The 14,904-nt window shown below is 36.5% G+C and overlaps 1 long non-coding RNA gene across 1 annotated transcript; it reads left to right on the top strand.

Moving 5' to 3' along the window:
• The first annotated feature begins 2,844 nt into the window (after positions 1–2,844).
• Positions 2,845–4,560, top strand: LOC131646137 (uncharacterized). Its single transcript, XR_009297310.1, has 2 exons — positions 2,845–3,299; positions 4,217–4,560. It is a non-coding gene; the product is annotated as an uncharacterized LOC131646137 (long non-coding RNA).
• The last annotated feature ends 10,344 nt before the right edge of the window (positions 4,561–14,904 follow it).

The raw sequence follows: 14,904 nt of genomic DNA, 5'->3' as shown, positions 1-14,904 counted from the left end.
AGTCTCATTCTTAGATTTCTTATACTTTTCCCAAGTTTCTGCATTTTTACACCTAGACCATTCTTTAAAATAATCCTTTTTCACTCTAACTTTACTCTGAACACTTTCATTCCACCACCACGATTATTTACCTTTGGATACAAAATATCTTGATTCTCCCAACGTATCTTTAGCCACTTTTTAAATCTTTTGGACCTCCATATTCTACATATCATTGGCACTTCCGTGTGGTTGTCCAAACCCTCCCTCCAAGATCTTGTGTTGTAAACTTTCTTGTTTTTCTCCCTTCAAATGCAACCACTTGATCCATGATACTTCTATATGACTTTTTCTCTTTGATCTCCCATTTACTCTTTTATCCATAACCAATACTCTATGTTGGATAGTCAAGCTCTCTCCTAGAATAAACTTACAGTCCAAGAAGATCTTTCTATCTGACTTCCAAATAAGAAAGAAATGTATATGAGAACATTTCACCCCACTTTTATATTTGATAAGATGCTCATATGTTTTCCTAAACCAGGTATTTGCTATAGTAAGATCCGACGCTGACAAAAACTCTAAGATTGATTTACCTTCCGTATTCTGTTAGCTGGAAATTTCGACCAAGGTTTAAGAATATCATATTCTGAACAATATAGCTTGAAATATGGCTTCATAGAAGCTATTTCTTTTTTGGATTTTTTATGAAGACTTGATACGTCGAAGTAAATATAGCTTCAAGTGCGTAACTAGAATATTTTTATGAAGAAGTTTGCTTCGACAACCACGTTGGTTGGTTTCAAAAAGGCTTTGAGCGGGAAGAGTTTGAAATTTAAACTTGCGTCTGTTCTCCAGAAGAACACGTGGTATTATCAGAAGATCCTTTTGTTGAAATATCGAACGTGCCATTCATCCGTTAGAGACCGTTAGGGCCGAATCATTATAAATAGGAATCTTAGATTTTAAGATTGGTGTGTTTTTCACATTGTATACAAAAATCACTCAAATAATCGAAGTACCGACGCGAGAGAAAAGATTCTATTGATCATGTATGTATGAAAACACCATTGTTTTCTTTACTCTAAAGTCATTCATAGTTTCATTAATTCCAGTCTTTTGCCATTTAATTTTCTTTACTTTCCATCAGACCTTTTACATTTTGTCAAAGCCTTTACTTTCCTACACTTTACAATATTTATAACCCTTTTAGATTCAACCTTTACACTTTACCCAGTACTTTACAGTCGAAGGTTTATTCTTAATTCTTAGACAATACTTAGTTTCTTTTTTAGCAGAATCTTGTTCTTATTCATAAATCAGAAATATGACCACTTATAAAATGAACTTAGAGAAAACTAAAACTTTGAGACACATGTCCTAGGGTCAATCTAGTCGATCCTGTAAGTTACCAAATTACACAGTTTGGAAGACTAACGGTTGTTTGTAAGAAATTACTGGTAAGCTGTCGCACGCTCGCGAAATGATGAACAACAGAGTCGCCACCAATATATTTATCCCATCGAGGGAAAGGAATATCAGAAAACCTAGAATAAAGAAAGGATGAGAAAAGGTCTTGCGACCAGAGATAGGGTACGGGAGTCGGTTACGCAAGGGGAAGGTATTAGCACCCCTCACGCCCATCGTACTCGATGGTATCCACCTATGTTTGTTGCTATCTAAAGGGTGAGTACTTATAAATCTAGAGCTTAATGCTAAGGGAGTGCATGCAAAGGATAGAAAAGAAACACGGGGAAAATAAGGGTTATAAATAGTTGTGCTCGCTTATGCCCCGCGACCTAATGCCTACGTATCCTTTTCAGGAATCAGAGCGTCGTAGTTCGGCTCTTTAGTTTTTGTTTGTTTTTGTGTTTTTTAGTGGACAGTTACATTCGCACTCCGCTGCTCGACCTCTGGAGTCTTAAGCTAGGAATGGAGCGGAAATAACGTGTCCGATTAAGGGAAAGAATGCCCTGAAGGCAAGAGAGAGAAGAGAGAAATTTGTCGAGTGTCTCAAGTACCTCCCTTAAACAAGTGAGGTTTGATCTACTCTTGTTGGTGTTTTTTATGATTGGGAACTTCCACTCAAGTGACCCCCTTAAACAAGAGGGACGAGAGTTTCCATTCACTTTTTATTAGTCTGACCTTTATTAAGCATTTTTTAAGATGTTTTCTTTGTATCTTTTAAGGGAAATTAAATCAAGTATTGGTTAAGTGTTTTAAAGTTGAAAAGGAAAAGAAATGGGAAACTAGCCTAATATGAATTAACTAGCCTAATGTTATCATGGTTTCTACCTAAAGTGTTAGGATTTAAGGAAACATGGAAATTAAAGTCACAATTAGAAGTCATAAGTAAGATACATGATTATACAAAATAGTACAAGAGCATGACATGAAATGATTCAAAATATAGTACAAAATTGGATTAAAAGAACTATTTATTTTTTATTGATTTTTGTGGAAGAGAAATGAATTCTAAACCTAAAAACTAGTATTTTTTAAGTGTATTTTTCTATGTCAAAATGAGTATTAAAGCCTAAAAGAAGATTAGTAATTATTAGTGTTTATTAACTAAAAAAAAGGGAAAAAACCTAGTTCTAAGAGAAATTATGTGAACACAGGGAGTGTAAATTGCAATTATGGGTGTAATCAGTAAATTGGACGCAGGCCCAACCAGGAGGCCCTAAGGGATTTTTGCTGTAGATTGGTTTGTCAAAAATGGTGCAGTGTCATGGGCCAAAGGGGGTGTGAACATTAGAATTCGTATGGGCCAATGTTATTTGTGATCCACCAAACTTATTATTCATTTTTATTATGCTTCAAAATAAAAAAATTAATTAATAGAATAAAAAAATAAAAATGAAATTGGGAACTTAGGGTTCCTCATATGACGATCCCAATTCTTAGAACCTATCAACTCTCTTTCTCCTTCTCACGAGAATGCGCCTCCGAGGACCTAACTTCACCGTGAACCACCGTTCCACTTTGAATCAACGAGTTCTAAACACAAACTCAACCTAAAATCACGCCCTGAACATGAATTCGCAGTCAATTTCTTAGAAGGAAATCTCATATGTCCGAATCGGAAAGAGGAGAAGACGAACCCTAACTTCTAACGGTCAATTATCCGAACGGATATTAAGCAATTTGAGGCATAAATCACATTGCAGTTCTCAGCATACACACGAATTTGTAAAGAAAACAATCAAAAGGAACCTGAATCAAAGACTAATCGCAGAAGAACAGAAGGCCAGAGGGGAGGCTCCTTCGTCAGCTCTCTACGGTGCGAAATAAACGCAGGAACACGTCGAGTTCTTCAGGTGAATTCTTTTATTCTTCTCTCAATTTCTGCTTCTTCTATTTCTTCTTTTATCTTTTCTGTGTGTGGATCTTTCTGCGTTTGAGTTATCGCGATTATGAGATAAAGATTGGGAATTGATGATGGTGAAGGTGACGATTCGCCGGCGATGAAATGAGGCTTAGCTCAGCCTCTTTCAGAGTCTGGTGATGGCTCTGAAGACGCTTTGTGAGGAGCTTTGAGTGTGGGTAATGAGAGATGAAGATGAGAATGGCTAGAGTTGAGAGTGAAGGTTGGGGAATCGAGAGAGAGAGAGAGAGAGAGAGAGAGTGAATTGGAGATGGTGTTGGTTGATTGCAGTGTGGTTGGAGTGAATTTGCGTGTGTAAAATGGTGGCTAAAAACTGATAATCGTGGAGGTGATGAGAATATATAGAGGTTGAGAGAGTGGAATTCAGTTGAGGGAGGAGATTCTAAGCCATTGGATTAGAGGGAGTTAGTTATGAGATTAAGGGTGAGGATTGAGTTAAGTGGAGAGGTTAGTTACATTCTGTTATAGGTTGTTATGTAGGTTGAGAATTTGTTAGGAAACTGTTGAATGGTTGTTAATTCTGTTAGAAGTTTGTTAGGTAGTTAGTTATAGGTTAGAAGAAGTTTGTTGAGGTTAATTAGGTTGTTAGGATCTGGTAGTTGACAGTTGGACAGGTTAGTTGTGAGGGAATTGAAAGTTAGTTATGGGACTATAGTTAAAATTCTGTTGGAGGGTTATGAGGTTATGAGATAGTTATGTGACTCTGTTTTTTTTTTTTGCGTATTCTGAACCGAAATGTGGACTATTTTTTTCTTTACTTTGTGCTGAATGGATTTGTTTTTGTATATTCTAAACTGGTGTGAATGCAAATGGTTTCTTTTTGATGTGTATGTATGTTGATGTGTGCAGGTACAGGGCAGCCATAGTGGATGTGAATGATGGAGTAAGGGCATGTTTGTATGGTCCTGAAAAACACAACATGAAGCTTAGAAGATAAACTTGCAGGATGGTATCATGAAAGGCAAAGCAAGCTTGGAGATTAGGATTAGGAATTGTCACTTAATTAATTCTAGAAGTTTGGTCTTTTTATGGTGAATTTTGTAAAGAATGGGTAAAGGAAATGATGTAATGGATTTTGAGTTTTGAACACTTGAAATGAATGGCATTTGGATGAATTTTGGTGAAACATATTTGGTTGTAATTTGTAATGAACACTTTGTAATAAACCAAATGGATCTTTTTTCTTGTGTGTACGAAGTATGATTGTAATGGCCCTTTGAGATTGAGTTTTATGATATATGTAGTGGTGTTTGGATTTTTGTAATGAATGGATGGAGTTTGGAATGATCTCGACTTCAGGTATGTATGGATCTTGAATGAATATATAAGTGTTGTCTTGTATAGAAATTGGAAAATGGATGCTTGAATGGGATAGAAATTGTAATAAGCCTTAGAGACCAACCACCATTGTCTTTATGCACTTTAAATCCACCTTTATGTGTACTTCAATTTTTCATTTTTAAATGTACAATGATAAAAGTCTCATAAGTTAATCGAGATAAATCTTGAATTGATCACCTGGAGGGGATAGAGATAAAGAATACCATGCCACCATATCTTGTAATCCAAACTTCAATTGACCAGAGAATAAACCAAAATCGTCTCAATGAAGCTCTCATATAGAAATTTGTTAATTCGGTGGAGAAAGTATCAAAACCCTAACCTCATCAACCATGGTTAGTAAAAGAAACAAACTTGAATCTCTTTTGATTGATGTATTTTGTCGCTTTGGATTAATTCAAAAGCGCTGCTATATGCCCCCTTTAGGCAGCTTTTTGACTTTAAAAGCGCTGCTATATGTCCACTTTAGACAGCGCTTTTGTCAGCACCCCTTTAGCAGCGCTTTTGTCAGCACCCCTTTAGCAGCGCTTTTGCATTAGCCATCACTTTTGGTCATCTTTTAGGCATCACTTTAGACAGCGCTTTCTTAAAATCGATGGCTATTCCCCCTTTAGGAAGTGCTTTTCCCCACTTCAGACAACGCTTTTCTCTTTAAGCGCTGTCTAATATGCACAAAATTTTTATAATATAATACTTATTTTCACTTACAAAAAGTCCTGCCAATATATAGAATAAATTTTCACCATATTTTGCACCAGGTTTTCACCACATTTTTCACCAGATTTGGTAGCTTCAATATATATAACAACAACTTGAAAACAACAACAATGAATTTGTTAGCTCTATCTTCTACATCTGCACCTATAACCTGAAGCAAAACCAAAAGATCGAAATTCATACCATGATAAAACAAAACTTTATTTGAATTTATACTCAAAACTCTAAAGTTATACTCAAAATACTTAAGAGTTGATCAAAAGGCAAGAATGGAACACCTTTCTCAAAATTTACTCTCACCTGACCCATGCCCTTAAAATCTGAAGCAAATGGACTATAGTGGAATGGATAAAACCTGCTATAGGCTTTCCTTCATGTTAGCAAATCCCTATAACTAACTGTCTAAGACAGTTATAACAGTTGTAATTCCTTCAAATGCATAATCATACTGAGACCAGAGCTATGCAATAAGAAAGTTCCCTTATAATTGTGTAACGCTCTTGACTACACTCTACCAAATCGGCCTAAATAAAACTTTGAATACAATAATCGCTACTAAATACTAATAACAAAATATATGGCTCATAACTACATATACAAAATATTACATAACACTACCAAAATAAGAACAATATACACAATAACTTTTGGAAACAAAACTCGTGAATTCTAAACAAATGAATTGAATAATTGGGTAGAAATTCTTTTTACCGTAGAATTGATAGAGCTAATAGACATAAACTGACAAATAATATAGGTGTAGCTTAATGATACTTTTTTACCACAACTGCATACCTGGCCTAAATTTGTTTTTTTCTATGCGGCCTTTCACCACCCTTGCAATTTATGCATTATCATCCCTCTCAAGTATTGTAGTGATGATCGGTGTCTTAATATTTGGTGCTCCATTTTTTATTTCTATGATGCGAGGAACTCCAAGAGTAACATCTAATGACAGATTAAGGAACAACATTCAAAACCAATCAGCATCCAACAGAATGCCGAACTTCCAGCAAAAACAGTTTTCAAAACTCGGTCTCTGGCCTAAAGACCAATTAATTTCGGGGGACCAATCCCATTGTTAGCAGGGTACCCAATTATAGTCAGATAAAAACTATGTATAGATTGAACCAACACAAGAACTGTTGGCATCTGGGGGATTTGAACCTGATACGTAGAGAAGAGCACACTCTTACTATACTTTCATCATCAGGCCAATCCCTGGGTTTTCCCGCAAAGCATTTGACAGAACATTAATGATTAACATAGTGGAAAACAAAGTCAAATAAAGGATACTCATGCTTGCAACCCCAGCAAAATGAAAAGTTTTCAAAGTCATATGAGTCCCAGGTTCTCCAATACTATGAGCCCTAATTGCACCAAAAATTAGGTGAGTCGTCTCACTTAGGGACTAAAACCATATTTAAGTCGTGTCAAAATGATGCATGATTTTTTCTATACTACTATTATTAATATAATGCTCGCTAATGTGTAACACTATTTCCTTTTTCAAAGATATCCAGATGATATTTATGACAGAATATGGACATCATATAACTCAATTGACTGGAAAAAGATAGATACTGCACTCACCATAGACCAAGGAGCACCTTCATTCAATTTCTTACCGTTACCACCCTCTGCTGTCATGCGAGCAACATCAATTCCAAAAAAAGACAGTGACAATATAGAGTTTTACTTCCTTCCCAAGTATAATGCCTCCAGATATTACGTTTATTTGTACTTTGCTGAAATCCAAAAACTCAAGCCAAATCAAATTAGAGAGTTCAACATTTTTGTAAATGGGAAGCTTTTAAATACAATCAACCCTTTGTACTTGCAGAGCCTGTATTATGTATCAGTTATAAGTGAAAATAAGTTGGAACTTTGGCTTAATAAGACTAGTAAATCAACTCTTCCACCACTCTTTAGTGCAATCGAGATATACATGACAAAGTACTTCTTACACTCAGAAACATATCAAACAAATGATATGTGTCATACCCCAATTTTTGACCCTAAGATCATACATTGGTTGCATTTTAATCATCAATCAAGAGTACCATTGTAAAGCTCTATTCTTGATATTGAGATTATCTCTGAGGGGAACCATCAAGCATTTCTAGTTTTTATTTGTTTAATACTAACCCAAATCCAAAAAATATGTATTTTGTCTCTTTTGTTTATATTTTACAGGTAAAAGATTGGGCAAAAATCAAAACAGTGCAACAAATTTTTGAAAATTTGGTTGTGGAAATCGATTTACCCATATGGGAAATCGATTTCCTGAAACGAAATTTGAAAAAAAGAGGGAAGCATGACATCATTTTGGCACCAAACATATTTTCCTTGATTATTCTTTACCATTTACCAATATTCCACCTCACCACAAATTAATTTCCTTCATTAACCTCATTTTAACCCCATTTTATCAAGTTAAACACAAATTAATTACCAATTGAACAATTACCAAATTTCCCACACCTCTCTCTCCACTTCTATAAATAGAGGCCTTCACCTCTTCATTTGACAAGCTTGAAGAGCCAAATAAACTCTTGCAAATTCTCTCCTCATCCCTACCAAATTCACCTAAAGCTTTTTCTTCTTTCATAAAGTTAGTGAGTTACATCTTGAACCTCACTAACTTTGAGCTAAACCATCATCCATCTCACTTTTTTCTTCAATTGTTGAGAGATCAAGACTTGTGTTGGTTGTTCTTGAAGTGGATCTAAATTTTGTTCAAGAATTGGTAAATTTCACCATTCTTTTTCATCTCTTACATTGTGATTCTTTTTTGCTTGTGTGTGATCCATCTTTGATGCTATATTGGTGACATTTGGTGAAGATTTGATGGAAAATTCGTGCACATTGGCATATGAGATCATAAGGTGTTTGTGTTATTGTTTGAACAAGGTTTCATGCTTCATAATGCTGTTTTTTTGAAAACTGTGTGTAGGAAATCGATTTCCTACAGAGGGAAATCGATTTCCACTCTGTTTTTTGCGCCAGATTTGAAATCTGCACTCAGGAAATCGATTTCCTACAGAGGTAAATCGATTTCCACTGAGGCAGAATGTTTTTTTTGTTTTTTATGCTTGTTTTGCCTTCTTTCTTCCTCTACTTCATTAATATCATTGGATCTAGGATGCTGATAGGTTTGAAATGACCAAATCCTTAATATTAGAGGAATGATATTAATGACAGTGTGAGTGATTTTATTTTATGCATTTTATTCATCTTCTCCTTCTTTTTCTTTTGATCGATGAAAGTCTTTGATACTTTGAGAATTCTTATGGATTCTTGGTAAAGACTAGATCGCTACCTAGTTTCTTTTCGTGCGGTATTGCTTTCGGAGAGTGATCTACATATCGCTTCTCTCGCATGCATTAGCACATAATGTTTTGACCGGCCTCGTTGTAGGGTGATTTCTATATAAATCACTTGGCGATCTGCTTAACATAGCCCAATATTTCGTGTCCCGAATAAAAAGATCAAACATGGAAGAGAATTGTATGCGGTTGATTTATGACTTATGGAAGTTTATCGTGTAGTCGCTATGATCTTATCAAGCTTCTGATAAAGTTCCATTGAATTTAAATCCGAGAACATCCTTCACTCACCATCGATCTTTCTTACTAACTTTGATAACATACTTGACAAGTTTCAAGATGGTTATCTATAACATCTAACAATTGACTTTAATTTCCGCACTTTATTATATCGCTTTTTATTTTTCGCTTTATTGCTTTATTTTATCATTTCATCATGTTTATGTTTCCGCCATTTTCTCTTTGTCCACTTGGACGTTTATATTCCGCTATTTTCTCTTTGTCTATTTGGACGTTTTGTTTATGTTTCCGCTATTTTCTTTTTGTCCACTTGGACCATACTTTATTTTTGTGCTAAAACACTAATAAATAACGAAAAATCTAAAAAACACTTAAGGCCCTATGGACTATTGGTTACTATCCCGAGCATTTTGGAGATTTGGACTTTTGGACTTAGTACCTCTGGACCCTTATTCTATTGTTACTCTGTCGTTATTCTGTCTGTCTGGCATTGGATTATTGTCTATTTGTTTGTGCAGGTATTTCCTCGAAAGCCCTTGATGGTTAATTCCAAGGCGTTGTGATAAGGATTTTACCCAAAAACAACCGTTACTCTGCCCGATTTTCGTCAGAATTTTAATGTGCTTAATGCAAAGTGGTGCTAAAGATAATAAGTTCATTTAGATCCCCAAGTGATAATGTGTTGGCTTAGTGTTGATAGTCCAAAGGATGGGAAATCTACCTTGACTCTTAATGTCAAGTGTTGGCTCCTTTTCGGTTAGACCGTTTCTTTCCTTAGCTTTTATTTTACGCACTAGGATAGCCTCTTCATCTCCTCCCCTTCTTAGATTTTCAAAATCTTCTCCCTTTTTCAAAATCTTCTTATGTTTGTAATCTCTTTTAAAACCTTTTCTTTAAAAATATCTTTTGCCCTTAGTGGCTTTTCTTCAAAAGTTTAGACACGATTAATTGTTGTAGTGAGTTGCGATACCCCACGATTTTGAAATTTATTGATATAATGGGATCTTTTCCACGTGAGAGAGCTAGTGGCATACTCGTTGATTTTCATCTGAGTTGGAGCCCTTCTTTCATTTGTGATGGAAAGAATCCATTTGTTCTCATGCTCAAGATCAATGGCTGAGTATTTCTCTCCGACAATGATAAAGTGTTTATTCCTTTTAAAAAAACCTTTTCCCTTTAAGCGGAACTACATTAGCTCTGACTTCTCCATTGCACCGAGGAGGTATGTAGGCACAAGGCTTAATGCTTTGCCGAGCTTATTTTAAAAATCAAACAAACTCGTTTTTTTAGCACACACGACACAGATTTTCAAAAAGGTTCCTGTGGAATACCACAGATATGAGAGGTTCTTAAAACCTCCCCCTTATATAATCAACACCCGTACCTAAGATCTCTTTTTGTTTTAAAAAAAAACTTTGGGTTTTCTTCGTTCTTTTCCCTTTTCCTTTGGAAATAATAAAGCGCGGTGGCGACTTTCACTGAAATATTGAGTCGAGTCAATCTAATGGCTTCGATCTCAGATTTTCCCCGCTACAGAAAAATTGGCGACTTCACTGGGGATCCAGTTTTAAGTGTGTTAAGCCTATTTTTGTTTAACTGTGTTTTTTACCTGTATATATTATTGTGTGCTTTGTTTGTTTATTTTCTTTATTTTCTTTTTGGTGCTCAATGGTTCCTCTATGATGAGATAAAGTCCTAACCCGGACTTTGGTGAGTAACTTGAGATAGGAGGTGGTAAGACCAATAGTCGCATGTCAGGAGCGATCCTTAACATGAGCGTCATATGGTGGAACCCCAATCAGTGGAGGCCTCATGGAAGGTGGTAGATGTTGTTACGAACCATCATAAGAATGCTATTACTTTCAATAGTGAGTGTCCGTAGAAGCTGAATGGCCTAGAACCTTTTAACCCATCTAAGCCTTTTTAGGATGTAGCGCAGAAACAAGGTCAAGTACCAATTTGAACTTGTTGTCATGCAATGCTACGCTCAGACAAGGTCTTTTTAGGCACATTATTGGCGCCCATGAGAAATTGTGAGTGCCGGTAGTATCCGATAGAAGATTGAAAACTCTGGGAACCTTTGTAAAACCCGATCGGCAGGTACAAAATTCCTTAGAACACAACTTCTGGGATGGGTAGACCCATGGCTCCATGCTCGTGACGTCGAACCTTTGAACTTTGATTGTGTGATTTTGTGTGCTCTTGTGTGCTCTTGATTGTGGTTGATGCATAAACCATGCATTCATAAAAAATGTCCTTCACAAATGGTTTTCAAGGAACTTAGAGACTTTTTTTGTAAACATCACAGGTACTATGGATCAAAAGAGAAGCATCAAGAAGTACACTTTCAGGAATTCAAGTGCGAAAGAGTTGAAAGAGCTACCAACTTTGGTTCCTAATCCTGATAACTTCAGAAACCGTTATGGGAAATTGATCTCTATCCTGAAGACCAAAGTAGAGAAGGGGATTCTTGAGACTCTTGTGCAGTTTTATGACTCGGTTTATCATTGCTTCACCTTTCCGAATTATACTTCAACAACATGGTGAAAAGCGGAAGACACAACAAGAGGATTTATTTTCCTCTAGTAGTCATGAAGATTCGGTTGCATGGAAAGAAGTTGCTGATAAGCTGATGGTCGAGAAGAATCATTTGAAGGCCTTTTATGAAGACGAGTTGGAGAAGCTCCGCAGGAAGCTGGAAAGAGGAGCTGGATCTTCATCAGAAGCGTTTCCTTCTAGTTTTTAGCTTTTCTGTTTTTTTTTAATTTTGAACTTTGAACCTTTTGTAAGCTTTTCCATTATTAATGAAAGAATTTTATTATGTTTTATATTGTATTTTTAATGTTTACAATTAATGTCTTAAAGTTCCTTGAAAACCAAAAATATATATAAAAATCATTTGCATTGCATTTCATGCATCATTCCGCATTTTGGTCTTGCTTCTGAGAGTATTCCCGAGGTCTTATTCAGTGTTCTTCATACAGAATCAAGTTGTCTCACCGGTATAACACTCGAGCTAACTGAAAGAAGAAGATGGAAGGTCTTGAACAAGAGAATCATGAGTTACGTGAAGAGGTTGTCACTTTGAGATCTGGGGTGAAACGTCTCACTGCTCTAGTCGAAACATTAATGGCTGCTCAGAATCAGAATCAAAATCAGGTTCCTCTTCCTTCCAATGCCCAAGCTCAAGGTCAGGCCACTGTGATTTCTGAAATCGCTACTACAACAATTCCTGCTGTTCCCGCTGCTACTCAGCAACACATGCCTAATGGATATCCCCGGGGTATGCCTGAAGGTTATCTGTCTGTTCCTGAGATGACTCGTCCTTTGACTCCTGTCATGGTCACTATGTCTCCTGTTGTTCATACTGGTCCTTTTGTCCCAGAGCCCATTTATGATGCTGCGCCGAGTGAAGGTTTGGGTATTCACGACAGAATGGATGGTTTCCAAGACCAGTTTGAAGAATTGCAGAAAGAGATGAAAGCTCTGCGAGGGAAAGAATTGTTTGGAAAGAATGTGCATGATCTCTGTCTTGTTCCTAATGTGAAAGTACCTGCTAAGTTCAAGTTGCCTGAATTCGAGAAGTATAAGGGAAATTCCTGTCCTCATGCACATCCGGTGATGTATGTAAGGAAGATGTCCACTCACACTGATGATTAACATCTGTTGATCCATTATTTCCAAGACAGTTTGACTGGAGCTGCTTCTAAGTGGTATATGAAGGATAGAAAAACACTTAGAAAGGGGGGGGGGGGGGTTTGAATAAGTGTAGTCTAAAAACTTGAACGATAAAAACAATATGCACAGTTATTTTTATCCTGGTTCGTTGTTAACTAAACTACTCCAGTCCACCTCCACGGAGTGATTTACCTCACCTGAGGATTTAATCCACTAATCGCAACAGATTACAATGGTTTTCCACTTAGTCCGCGACTAAGTCTTCTAGAGTATCCTGATCACAACCTGATCACTCCAGGAACAAATGCTTAGACACAAGCTAAGACTTTCTTAGAGTATCCTGACCACCACGTGATCACTCTAATTACAACTGCTTAGACACAAGCTAAGACTTCCTAGAGTATCCTGATCAACACTTGATCACTCTAGTTCCTTACAACTTAATGTAATCAAATAAGAGTTTTACAATGCTTCTTAAAAGCTATAATCACAACAGTGATATTTCTCTTAACGTTTAAGCTTAATCTCACTAATATATTACAACAGCGATGTAGTGAGCTTTGATGAAGATGAAGTTTCTGAGCTTTGGATTTGAGCAGCGTTTCAGCAAGTCTTTCAGAATTAGTTCTTTCAAAATCGTCAACCTTGCTTCTCATCAGAACTTCATATTTATAGGCGTTTGAGAAGATGACCGTTGAACGCATTTAATGCTTTGCGTGTTCCGTACAGCTTTGCATTTAATGTTTCACGCTTTTGTCAACTACCTCGAGCCTTGTTCACGCTGTGTCTACTGACGTTGCCTTTAATAGCTTCCAACGTTCCTTTTGTCAGTCAGCGTAGCCTGCCACCTGTACTTTCTTCTGATCTGATGTTTGAATAAAATATTTGAATATCATCAGAGTCAAACAGCTTGGTGCAAAGCATCTTCTTGTCTTCTGACCTTGAAGTGCTTCTGAGCGTGATACCATGAGAACTTCAGTGCTTCTGCTTCTGATCTCAAGTTCTTCAGATACTTCCATAGACCCATGTTCTGATTCTGCCTTGACCATCTTCTGATGTCTTGCCAGACCATGTTCTGATGTTGCATGCTGAACCTTCTGAGACAAAGCTTCTGAGCGCTGATTTGTGCATACTCTTTATATATTTCCTGAAAGGGAAATTGCAATGTATTAGAGTACCACATTATCTCACACAAAATTCATATCCTTGTTATCATCAAAACTAAGAATATTGATCAGAACAAATCTTGTTCTAACAATCTCCCCCTTTTTGATGATGACAAAAACATATATAAATGATATGAATTTGCGATCAGAAAGAGCAGACGGCTAAAGACAAATTACACAGCTATAGCATAAGCATGTGAATATGTCTCCCCCTGAGATTAACAATCTCCCCCTGAGATGAATAATCTCCCCCTGAAATAATACTCGAAGAACTTTAATAATAAAAGACTTCCCTGATTATTTCGGTAGAGACGATCACATAAGCTTCTGTCTTTTGAAAATTCATAGCTTCTGACTTCTGCTTCCATTGGACAGCTTCAGAACTTGAATTTCTTTAGATCCCTAGAACACTCACAGCTTCTGATTCCTGCTTCCGTTTAGGACACCTTCAGAACTTGAATTTCTTTGATCTTCAGAACATTCACAGCTTCTGATTCCTGCTTCCATTTAGGACAGCTTCAGAACTTGAATTTCTTTGATCTTCAGAACATTCACAGCTTCTGATTCATGCTTCCATTTAGGACAGCTTCAGAACTTGAGTTTTCTGGATCTTTAGAACATTCACAGCTTCTGATTTCTGCTTCCCTCGGATAGCTTCAGAGCTTGAATTTCTTCTTACATCACTTCATGCTAGATTGTATCAGAACATTGTTGAATGTACCAGAGCATCATCAGAGCATCTCTACATCCTGAAATGTTACAGAACAAAACTAAACGACAAAAGTCAGCATGAATGAGTTAGAACATAAAATGTGTATCAGAACACAAAATATGTATCAGAGCCATATAAGCCATATAGAATATATCAGATCCAATAGACAATGTATCAGAGCAAATAGACAATGATTTGGATCATATTCTATTATCAGAATTTCTGATCATTCTTGCTTCTTGCTTCTGATTCTGAAGCTTCCTAGCACTCAGCTTGCTTCAAGAATCCAAGAGCTGTTTCTGATCATTCTTCCTTCTTGCTTCTGATTCTGAAGCTTCCTAGCACTCAGCTTGC

The sequence above is a fragment of the Vicia villosa genome, linkage group LG2, assembly GCF_029867415.1.
Source record: "Vicia villosa cultivar HV-30 ecotype Madison, WI linkage group LG2, Vvil1.0, whole genome shotgun sequence".
NCBI classification, from domain to species: Eukaryota; Viridiplantae; Streptophyta; class Magnoliopsida; order Fabales; family Fabaceae; genus Vicia; species Vicia villosa.
This window is presented reverse-complemented; position numbering and strand designations above follow the sequence as displayed.